Genomic DNA, 12,237 nt, shown 5'->3' on the forward strand with positions numbered 1-12,237 from the left:
GAAATGCTCAGGCTTTTAGGATGTTTTCTGATTTTAATTTCACACACTGGAAGATGTTGAACTTGAATTTGGAACAGTCTACCAGAGCCTTATGTTGGACTGAAAGCCCCTGCTATTTATAACAGGTTATACCGCGGTTTTGAGATTTAAGGTCATGATCTTGTGTAGGAAACTGCAACTGTCCAGGAAGATGTTTGGGTTCATGACACTTCTAAAAGCACTTTTGCAAAGATGCTGGGGATTAAAGAGAGGACTCATAAGCCGGTCTGCAAGGAGGGACTCAGAGCTGCATGGATTTGTTTCAGGAACCTTAAGGAAGAAAGGTGCAGCATGAAATGGCAATATGCAAGCCATCCAAACACCTGAAGCAAAATTTGGGGCATTGAAATGAACAGCTACAGATACTAAAGAGGATTGTGTTGGACAGCAGTGAGCAAAGCAGTGGCCTGGAAATGCTGGTACCTCTTGTCTCTTTTCCTTTTCTGAGAGCCTCTTGTTCCTGAGTGAGTGTTAGCATTGCAATTAGATGAGAGGAAGGCTCTCAAAGTCTGGACTGGAGGGATACTGAAAGCTGTATGCTTTTTCTGAGTTATCTAGTTTTCAGGACAATAAACTTGGGAAACTAGAGCTGAGGAGCTAGAGTTTTTATGCCCAGCATCCCCAGGCTGAATGCAAGGATGATGCACAGAGAGACAGAATTTATTGAGAGAAACATTTATTGGGATATAAGAAAGACCATTTCAGATGTTGTGGCTCTTATGCAGGAGAGTATCTGCTCTACCCAACTCTCTTGTTTCATAGTTGAGGAAATAAAAGGTCTTTCCTGAGGTCACATGAGTCTGTGGCAGTGCCAGTATAGAAACAATCTTGTGTCCTCATAGCTTCTAATAGCTGTCAGTGATACTCACTGAGTGCTAGGACATAGCAGCCTTTTCTGAGCAGTTATATGTAAACAATCCTTTTTAAAAAAATATATTAAAGAGAAAAGAAGTAAAATAAAATTTCAAAACAAGATAATAGGAGAGTAACAATGGTTAATGCATTGTGTATTGTTATCTTTAAATTAGTTATTCAGATATAGGCATTTAATTGTGCAAACAAGATTAGCACAAACCTTTTTTTTCAAGGAACTAAGAGAAATTAGCAGTATAATGATCTTAACTATCTTGCATGTGTGCATATATATTTTTTTTTTTTTTTTTTTTTTTTTTTTTTTTTTTTTTTTGCTTTTCCTTTCCTTCTTTTCTCCTTTCCTCATCCTAGTTTCTCTTTCCTTTTGAACAGTTTCTTCCCAATGTGCAATATCTATTGTACATGTTGGATCTTATTTATTCTTTGAGTTTCTTATACTAGGGAGACAATATGCTGTTTATACATGCGAGTCTGATTTACTTCACTTATGAATATGGTTTGGAGTTGCATCTATTCACCCATAAAAGTCTCAAATTGGGCATTTGGGTTGTTTCCAAGATCTAGCTATCACAAATTGTGCTGCTATAAATATGGGTGCACATATATTGGTATGATGTTTTTAATTCTTCTGGGAAGATCCCCAGAAGAGGAATAGCTGTGTCAAATGGGACCTCCAATCCTAGTTTTTTGAGGAATCTCCACACTGATTTCCATAGTGGCTGCACCAGTCTACACTCTCACCAACAGTGGAGAAATGTTCTTTTTCCCCACTGCCCCACCAGCATTCATTATTGGTTGATTTCTTGATAGCAGCCATTCTTTCTGGCATGAGATAGGATCTCAGTGTTGTTTTAATTTGCATCTCTCAAATGATCAACGATGTTGAACATTTTTTCATATATTTTTTGCTGTTTGTATTTCTTCGTTTGAGAAGTGTGTGTTCATCTCACATGCCCATTTTTGGATTGGGTCTTTAGATTTGGCAGGTCTGATTTTTTTGAGTTATTTATATGTCCTCAATAGTAATCCTTTGTCTGAGGAACAGTGACCAAACATTTTTTCCACACTGTAGGCTGTCTCTTCACTCTGTTGGTGGTTTCTCTTGCTGTACAAAAGCTTCTTAATAAGATGAGATCCCAGTTGTTGATTCTTTGTGATAGTTCCTGTGAAATCAGGGTTTTATCCATCTTTGCCTATACCAATGTTTTCCAGAGTTTTACCTATTCTTTCAGCTGATTTAATGTTTTTGTTTTAATATTTAGATCTTTGATCCATTTCAAATTTAGTTTAGTGCATGTTGAAAGATATGGATCCAATTTTAATATTCAAACCAGTATGCAAACCAGTTTTTCCAGCACCATTTATTAAAGAGGCTATCTTTCTTCCAGTGAATATGTTTGGAACTTTGTCAAAGATAAGGTGGCTGAGTATGTCTGTAGTTGTTTCTGCATCTTCTAATTTGTTCCATTGATCTTTGGTCTGTTTTTTTGCCAATACCATGCTGTTCTTATCACAGTAGCCTTATAGTATAATTTCAAGTCAAAGATTGTGATGCCCCCGTCTTGCCTTTGTTATCTAGAATTGCCTTTGCTATTCTAGGTCTCTTTTGGTTCCAGATAAGTTTTAGGATTGTTTTCTCTAGTTCTGTGAGATATGTTATTGGAATTTTGATCAGAATTGCATTAAATACATATAACACTTTTGGAAGTATGGCCATTTTCACTATATTGGTTCTTTCTACCGAAGAGCAAGGGATATCTTTCCATTTTCTTTTTTTATTTTTATTTGAAAGAAGAAACCCCCAAAAACAAAATTCCAAAGCAATGTGACAGCAGGGTAACAATGGTTAATATATTGCATATTGTTATCTTTAAATTAGTTACTCAGAGTACAAGGTATCAACATTTAATTGTCCAACCAATATTAGCACAAATCTATCTTTTCAATGAACTAAGAGAAATTAGTAGTAAAACTATTTTAACTATCCTTTATATATAAATATACATATATATAAATATGTATATATTTATCTATCCTTTATATATAAATATACAACTTTCCTTTTGCTTTTATCTTCTCACATTACAGAGATAATATGATGTTTATACATTTATGTCTGGTTTATTTTACTTATGAGTTTCCATTGTCTGATATCCTCTTTAATCTTTTTCAGAGTAGTGCAGTTTTCAATGTAGACATCTTTTACTTTCCTTGTTAGATTGATTCCTAGGTATTTCATTTTTTGGATACTGTTGTGAAAGATGTTTCCCTAGTTTTCTCTCTGAGTTTATTATTTGCATACTGGAAGGCTATTGATTTTAAGTGTTGACTTTGTATCAGCTACACTACTGAATTTGTTTATTAATTGTAGCATTTTTTTAGTGAGTTTTTGGGAGTCTTCTATGTAGAGTATCATGTCATCTGCAAATAATGATAATTCAACTTTTTCCTTTCTTATTGTTATTCCTCTTATTTCTTTCTCTTGCCTAGCTGCTCTGGCTAAAGTTTCTTGGACTATGTTGAATAGGAGTAGAGACAGTGGACATCCTTATCTTGTTCCTGATTTTATTTTATTTTATTTTTTTAGAAAATAAAGGAAATTTATTTTCTAAATAAATAGAAAATTTTTGTTGAATTAAAAATTTAAATTGAATTCCACTTCAATATTCTGAGTATTACAGGGCATGATAGAATGGAAAGGTACATAACAAATTACTGACTTTAGAATGAAAGCTTTCAGTTTTTTTTCCATTTAGTATGATTTTGGCTATTGGTTTATCATGGATGGCTTTTAGCAGATTGAGATATAGACCATCTATTCCAATTTTCTGTAAGGTTTTTATCATAAATAGGTTCTGGACTTTATCAAAAGCTTTTTCTGCATCTATTGAGATGATCATGTGGTGTTTGTCCTTGACTCTTTAATATGGTACATTATATTTATAGATTTATGTATGTTGAAACATTCCTGCATCCCTGGGATGAATCCCACTTGGTCATGGTGTATAATCTTCTTGATGATTTGCTATGTTCTATTTGCCAGTATCTTATTGAGAATTTTTGCATCTATGTTCATTAGGGAGATTGGCCTGTAGTTCTCTTTCTTAGCTGGATCCTTCTCAGATTTTGGTATCAGAGTAATGTTTGGTTGCAGGAATGAATTTTAGAGTACAGTTTATCTTTCAATTTCATTAAAGAGTTTGAGAAGTAGTGGTATTAGGTCTCTCTAAATTTTTGTAGAATTCAGCAGTCAATCCATCAGGGCCTGGGCTTTTCTTTGTTGGTAAGTTTTTAATTGCATCTTTGATTTCATTGATCGATATTGGTTTACTTAAGATTTTTATATCTTCTTGATTCAGCTTTGGTAATTCATATGTACCTAGGAGTCTGTTCATTTCTTCTGCATTTCCTATTTTATTAGAATACAAGTTCTCCAAGTAGATATAGATGATCTTCTGGATTTCTGCAGGGTCTGTTGTGATTTCACTCTTTTCATTCCTAACTGCATAGATTTGTGTCTTTTCTTTCTTTTTTTGATAAGGTTGGAGAAGGCCCTGTCAATTTTATTTAATCTTTCAAAGAACCAACTCTTCAATTCATTGATTCTTTGTATTGTTTTCTTAGTCTCCATTGCATTAATTTCTTCTCTGATCTTTATAATTTTCTCCCTTGTACAAGCTTTTGGCTTAGCCTGCTTTTCTTTTTCTAGAAGTTTGAGGTTCACTCTTAAGTTTTTTGTTTGTGCTTGCTCTGTTTTCCTGATATGGATATTCACTGCTATAAATTTCCCTCATAGGACTGCTTTCATTGCGTGCCATAAGTTTGAGTATGTTTTACTATCATTATCTTAATTGTAGAAGCTGTCTCATTTATTCTGTATATAATGAGAAGCTGTCTCATTTATTCTGTAATTTCATCTGTGACTCATTTGTTGTTCAGGAGGGTGCTATTTATTTTCCATATGCTTATGAAATTCCTGTGGTTTCTTTGGCCATTGATTTCCAATTTCACTGTATTATCATTTGATAATATGCATGGGATAATTTTGATTCCTTTGCATTTACTTAACCATGTTCTATGAGCTAGTATGTGGTCTATTTTGGAAAAAATTCCTTGTGCAACTGAGAAGAATGTGTACGCTGATATTGTGGGGTGGAACACTCTGTAGACATCTCCTAAATCTATTTGTTCCAAAGTTTATTTCAGTTCTAATATTTCATTATTGATTTTTTGTCTGTTGATCTTTTTGTGACAGTGGGGTATTGAGATCCCCAATATAGTTGTATTAGTGCTTATTTGATTTTTCATGCCTGTTAATATTTCTTTTATACAGTTGGGTGCACTGGTATTTGTTACATATATATCTATGATTGTTATCTCTTCCTCTTGGATTTTTCCCTTTACGAGTATGTAGTGACCTTCTTTGTCTCACTTAATCATTCTTGGTTTGAAGTTCACATTGTCTGCAAAGAGTATAGCTACCCCTGCTTTTTTCTGAGTTCTTGTCTCACGAAGTATTGTTTTCCATCCTTTGACTTTCAGTCTGGGAATTTCATTTTGAATTTAATGCAGCATATTGTGATCTTGCTTCATGATCTATTCTGCCAGTCTGTGTCTTTTGATTGGTGAATTGAGACCATTAACATTGATGGTTATAACTGATATGTATTGAGTTATCCTTGTCATGTTATATTCCTGTTATTGCCTCCCCTCCTGTTTCTCTTCCCTGTTTAATTATTTGCCTTGGCTGGTGTATTTCTTCTATTGGGGTACATGGAGTTGTAGTCCTTGTTATCTCTTTCTACAATGTCTTTTAAAACATTCTGGAGTGCTGATTTGGTGGTCATAAATTTCCTCAGATGTTCTTTGTCATGGAAGTATTTTATTTCTCCATCAGTTTTGAAAGATAGTTTTGAAGGATACATCAATCTGGGCTGAAGGTTTTTTTTTTCTTTTAGAGCTTGAAATACTTTACTCCAAGCTCTCTTTGACTTGAGGGTTTGTGCTGAGAAGTCAGCTGTGATTCTGATGGGCTTTCCTTTATAGATGATGTGTTTCTTTTCCCTAACAGCTTTTAAGATTGTATTCTTGTGTTGAATTTCTGGAATCTTGAGTATGATATGCCTGGCTGTAGATATTTTTGATCATGGCTAATTGGAGTTCTATATGCCTCACTTAACTGTATGTCAAATTCTTTTTCCCTACCAGGGAAATTTTCTGCCATGATTTTTGTGAATAGCTTTTTAAAAAAATATCATTTGTGCTATCTCCTGCCTTTTCATTGATTCCAATCAATCTTAAGTTATTCTTCTTTGCTTCATCTAACAGCGGCTTTATTGATTTCTCATGGCCCCTTGGTATTTTAAAGAAATCTTTCTTTTCATGATTGCTAGCTACAAGCCTGTCTTCTATATCTGAGATTCTATCCTCACATTGGCTTATGCTGTAGATACTTTCAATGGAATTTTTATTCTCCTGGATATCTGCTTGAATCTGCCTTATGGATTCCATTTCTTTCCTATGCTGAGTATTCATGGCTTTCACAATTTTCTTAAACTCCTCTATTTTTTTTTACTTGTATGTGTTTTAGAGTCATTAAGCATGGTTTTCATTGTGAACACCATCTCTGTAGTTATCTGAGAAATTATTTCTGATTTGATTTTTCTAGAGCCTCATTCAATTTCTTTGTTGTTACCACTTCAGAGAGGTCAGGTGGGTGGCTTTTGGATTGTCCCACTTCATTGCCTTTGGTGAACTGGATGTCTGGGTTTGCATCTTGTTTATGTCTTCTCACTTTCTTTTTTTTGTTTAATTCTTGGGGTGATGCTTATAAATTGTCTATGGTGGGTTGCTTTATAGCTAGTATTTAGAACCCTTAGGAAATGACTATTTTTGGAGGTATCTTCCAGGTGTAGTTGGTTTTTGGATTTTGAGTCTGTTGCAAGATCCTACATCTTCAATTTATTGGGAATAGGAAGTTGCTGCCTGTTTGGCCCAGCCCCCGATTCTTCGGCACTGTGCCACAGTATTTTCTATGACCCTTAGTCAATCTCAATGTTGGAATACCAGTAAGAATAGCTGCTTGGAACAATTATGTCATTTTTGAGTAAAATGCTACCATTAGCAATAACAACAGCACCAAACATCCAGAAAATGACAAATTGAGGTAAGCATTAATTTTCCACATTTAACCATATGAACTAGATTTGTGATTATGTAACAAAATCTGAAACAAACCAGATATGTCCATTTTTCCTCAGGGGCTAAAATTTAAGAGGGGTTAGGGAGAGAAGTAGAAGAAGAGGGAGAGATTAGAAATAAGGCTGGATGGCAAAGGGGGATCACACTAACTTTGGGGAACTGGTGCAGAAGACTGCAGGAAAAGAGGGAAGGAAGAGATTAAAAAAAGAAGAACAGAACAGAACCACAACCACAAAGAGATGAGAAACTGCTTTCACACTCATATAAAAACAAGATCAAACAATGAAGAAGAGAAAAGACAGAAAAATGAAAAGCAAAAACCACAACAAATGAGAGAGAGAGAGAGAGAGAGAGAGAGAGAGAGAGAGAGTTTAAAAAGTCCATTTCCAGGTTTGTCTCTGCTGTCACTGGTAGACAACATGTGGAGACAGAGTTCTAATCTGTGTTGATTTATTCCAGAAAGCCAGCAGTAGCTTTTTGGCAGGGTAGTGGTTAGTCTCAGTGAGTCTGCACCTTCTAACTGAGACTAGACTCACTTAACCTGCAGCCATCAGGGCACCTTCCTTGGGCCTGAGCCCTGCTAGGAACTACTAAGTGGAACCAGCAGCTGCTCAGAGTTTTGAGCTCAGCTGGTCCCTCTCCAAGATGACTCCTGGTCAATTGCTGTCTTGCACAGGATGACTGAGCCCTCAGCACTTACTGCCAGCTAGTGTAGTCCTTCATGCCCACTGCTCCCCTTCACTACTGTGTATCTCCATGGAGACCTCTGGGATCACCAGCAGTCACTGTGTGTCTGCAGGTTTGAATCACTCTGGTCATGCAATGTGTGCAACTTCAGGGAGAATGCACTGCCAGCTACCTCCTTCTTCTTCATTGAAGTTTCCCCACTTTCTCTATGTGCTTCAATTCATGCTTCAGATCCTTCCTGGGTCTAGGGTACCTACTTCCCTCCTTGCTTTCCTCACATTGCTATATTTCAGTGTCTGGATGGCAACTCTCACAGAGGCTTTTTCTCTGCTGCTTACCACTCTACCATCTTTGTGCTCCTCTCATAGTTTCTTTTTTGTACTTATTAAAATTCCATGAAGTTAGTACCATAGTTATTTAACTAAGAAGGTAAGAGAGGCAGTAAGTATCCCACAATTTGCCTAATGTCATTGTGTGGAATCTTACCTTCTCTGTTATTTCTTTGATTATACTTCTTTGACAAGTTGGGGAACCAGGATCAAAATCAAGTAGTCTGACTCAGAGCCTGGACTCTATTGGGTTGCTGTATTGTGGTAATCTCTGATAGTTAGATAAGGATGTTAAAGGCTCTGAATAGACAAAGATATCCCAGAAACTGGGGGATCCCACCAGTGTAAAGAGAGAGCCATTTATTTATTCTTAAAGAGAGCGGAGTATCCTATTATCTTGCTTTGAAATTCTGAAAAAAAAGAAAGGAAAAGAGAGGTGAGGCTGGAAAACATTGTGGGTTGTGCAGAGCACCAGGAAAGCGGTGAGGTCTCTTGAGCTGTCCATGGTTCTGAGACCCAGCTTCATCTCCTGTGTGCTTGTCTATTGCTCCCATCAGCAAAGTTTAACAACATTCACCTCAGAAGGCTAGAATTCTAGAGCTGAGTAGGCTGCAATAAATAATTATTATTTCCCTATCACATATAGACATTTTACATTTGTTATTCCTCTGAGCATTCACAATAATTCAGTAACCTTTCTTTTGAGAAGGAGAGAAGTGTAGATAAGAAACTGCTTGTGTTACCAGACAGAATGAAGCAGCTACTTATTGGAAATGTAAAAATTGGGGTTTGGAAAAGGGTGACAAGAAACTATCTATGGAGCCTTTGAAGTAAAAGTTGAGGTGTAATTTCAGTCAGATTAGAGGGCCAATAACGAGTAAAGGGATGGTCTATTTGAAGGAGGGAAAAAGATCTGTGTGACTGTGCTGAGATTGTCAAATACCCTGAATACTTCACATATTTCTAATCCCTTTCACACACAGATGACCTACATCTCTGGGTGGTCTTCTGATTTTTCCTACTGTCCTGAAACAGCACCTCAGAATCCTTCCCGACACAGAGCTTCAGGCAGGATCTCTCAGTTTCACAGGGTGAGCATCTGAGAGAACCTGTGTTTGTCTTCCTGGATTAATATAATGGGAATGGGATATGTGATAGAGGGCAAGGCCATCTATGCCATTCTCTTTCACTAAAAGAGAATGCAATTGAGGATTAGTAAAATAATTATTCAAAGTCACTCTGTAAGTGAGTGAAAGAACCAGAAGACACAGAACTCAGGTCTTACGATGAGGACCCCTGCCTCAAGATTTTTCAAAGTTAGACCTTCAGACCAGTTTTAGCATATCAGCAGCAAGCTACGGACACTTAGTAGCATGCCTGGTACTGAGTTCTGTGCCAGACTCAGTGGAAGTGGAACCTGAAAATCTGCACTTTTAGGAAGCTTATTGAGTTATTGTGGAGGACGACAGGGTTTGCTTAGAACGTACACAGACTATGAGATGTTGTGAGGGTCCATTAGGAAATCAATGCTAACAGTATTATTTCTTCTATGATCAATTTGAAACATATATTACAAAATAACTTATACATTCATTTAGTTGTTTTATTCCTGTGATAATCTGCTTTGAAAAAATATGCTTATTTATAAAATTATTTAATAATTTATTTTCTGATTGGAATTTTGGCTCTGCGTTTATTAGATCAATGACTTTAAATATTTCCTTTTGGCCTTTCAAAACTCCAGTATGTCTACATGTAAATGAGGTTATAACACCTACCTTAAAAAGTTGCTGTACTATTTATACAGACAACACCAATAGGGTATTTTGAATATAGTGTAACACATAATAAGCATTTTATACATGCTAATTACATTTAGTATTTGTTATTATAACATTGTAGATATATAAAAATCTTCTTGCAATTTTTTTGGTAAATTTTAGGTAGTTATATTCTTTATACAAGCATGTACTATACCTTTTGATTTCCATTTTAAAAGTCAGTATGTTACATTTAAAAATATGTTCCTTGGTTAGATACTATTACAGTGAATATATAAAAGCATGTAGAGGTTAAAATTGAAGATAGGAAGACTTCAAATCCTAAGGGGTCTCACACACCATACTGAGTAGTTTAGGTTTTATTCTGCAGGCAGTGTGTTGGGAAAATTAATTTGGTATAGGATATATTGGAGACAAGCATTCCAGTTACAAAGCAAGAGCAGTGGCTTGTGTTGGAAGTGATAAATGCCTGTGTTGAGTTTGACCACTCAGAAGAATCCAGGTAGAGCCCTGAGAGGTCATTATAAAGGAGTATAGGAAGTACCTGGTTAATGGCTATAAGGAAGAAGAGATGAAGTAATTGTGGGTTTTTCAACTTGAGTGATGAGGAAATTGATGGTATCTCTGACAAGAACAGAAACATCTAAAGATGGAGAGTTCGATGTGGATAAGAAATCAGTCTACATCTTGATCCTGCTTTACAAATTGTGAAAATGTGATAGTGGAGAAATATTGCAACTCTTTTATACATGAATAACTTTAAGTTAAATGTTTAATTATGAGGAGCTGTTTCCTCCTGTCTCATTTCTTTACTGTATTTTAATGTTATTCTTTGATGTGTTGGTGTCTGTGTTTGCAAGCAAAATAAACTACCTTTGGCTGACTTAAGCAGCAAGTGAGGGATTTTATTCAAGTGATATTTCTGTGCTCACAGAATTGCGGGGAATCCTGGAGATCCAGGATCAGGACATGGACAGCGACAAGGGGGAGCAGGCAGCAGCCACCACCACAGCTAAGACCATGCTAGGTGTCAGATTGGGAAGATGCCACTGAGTTCTCTGTGGAGTGCTGGGTCCTACAGCTGGCACTGCTGCTGGCACTGCATCGAGGATGCCATCCCTGATTTTTCTGTTTGCAAAGTGGAAGATTCTGCTGCCATTGCTGCCTCCACCTCCAGAATATATTCTTCATTTCTGGTTGCTTATATCTCTAGGTCTTTACTAAAAACTCAGGGTACAAGCATTAGATTGTTCAAGCTCAGTTCTTATGACCTAGTAGCAAGGAGGTTGGAATATGTGTGTCTTACTTGCTTATACCAGAGGTAGATAGGGTCTCCTACCAGGATAAACTGAGATGGAACAGCCCCAGTTTTTGATATTTGACAGAAAAACAAAGCAAATGAGCAAAAGAGTGAGCAGCCACCAATGTCCACTGTACATGCCCAGAAGTTATATTTGCTACCACGAGGCCAGAGTACCTAGAAACATATTTGTCTTTTTCTTTTAGTTTCAAATATAGATACAGACTGTCACAAGAATCAAAGCACTTGCAGCTACACCTAAAAAGGTTAGAAAATTGCCCAATATTTCATGGCTAGGGTTGTTCAGATTGCAGCCTATTACAGAGTACCATTTGACCTTTTCATGTGGCATGATGGTATTATCAGAACTCCCTTTATCTATGATTTCTTTGTGGCTCTTTCCCTCTTTCCCATTTATTTGAATTCCTGCCTGAGGGGGGGGGAATGAAAATAAAAGATGTAGTCTGAAATTATGGGTTGGTAGTGAATGGATTCTAATCTTGAACTTAGTAAAGACAGAGTTTTATCTGAAATTTCTGAGCAGAACACTCAATTAGGAATCAGGATGCTCAAGTCCTAATCTTGGGAAAGTCTTTACTTATCTCTGGATTCAAGATTCCTCATTGATGGGATCCCTGGACTTCGGCTCAGGAATACCCAGATTTGGGCTTGTGGGCTGGTGTTAACTTGGGGATATCATACTCTTAGCTGTATTTTTCTTACGGAAGAAACAGGGATAATAGCAGTGCCATCCAAGTAAATTTATCATGTAAATTAAATGAGGCAGTGTTTGTAAAATTCCAGGAAAAAATAGAACACCCATGTGCTAGATGATTTGAAGAACTTTTCAAGGGTCTTAGAATCTGATGTTTCACATAACTTGCAAGTGATTCTGCAAGATATGAGTAGTATATTTTATAATTTGCATAATATAAAAGAGTGAATCTTATAAGGACAGGTATTATTGGGAAGTAAAGAAGGAAAAAGCTTTCCTCCTTTTCTCCACCCTACAATACAGGTCTGGCAC

At 36.4% G+C, this 12,237-nt stretch overlaps 1 long non-coding RNA gene across 1 annotated transcript; it reads left to right on the top strand.

The window, feature by feature from the left end:
* Positions 1-331: 331 nt before the first annotated feature.
* Positions 332-10,915, top strand: LOC102010449. Its single transcript, XR_259676.1, has 3 exons — positions 332-458; positions 9,113-9,220; positions 10,845-10,915. It is a non-coding gene; the product is annotated as an uncharacterized LOC102010449 (long non-coding RNA).
* Positions 10,916-12,237: the final 1,322 nt, after the last annotated feature.

The sequence above is a fragment of the Chinchilla lanigera genome, unplaced genomic scaffold (genome assembly GCF_000276665.1).
Source record: "Chinchilla lanigera isolate Chin_1 unplaced genomic scaffold, ChiLan1.0 scaffold00007, whole genome shotgun sequence".
NCBI classification, from domain to species: domain Eukaryota; kingdom Metazoa; phylum Chordata; class Mammalia; order Rodentia; family Chinchillidae; genus Chinchilla; species Chinchilla lanigera.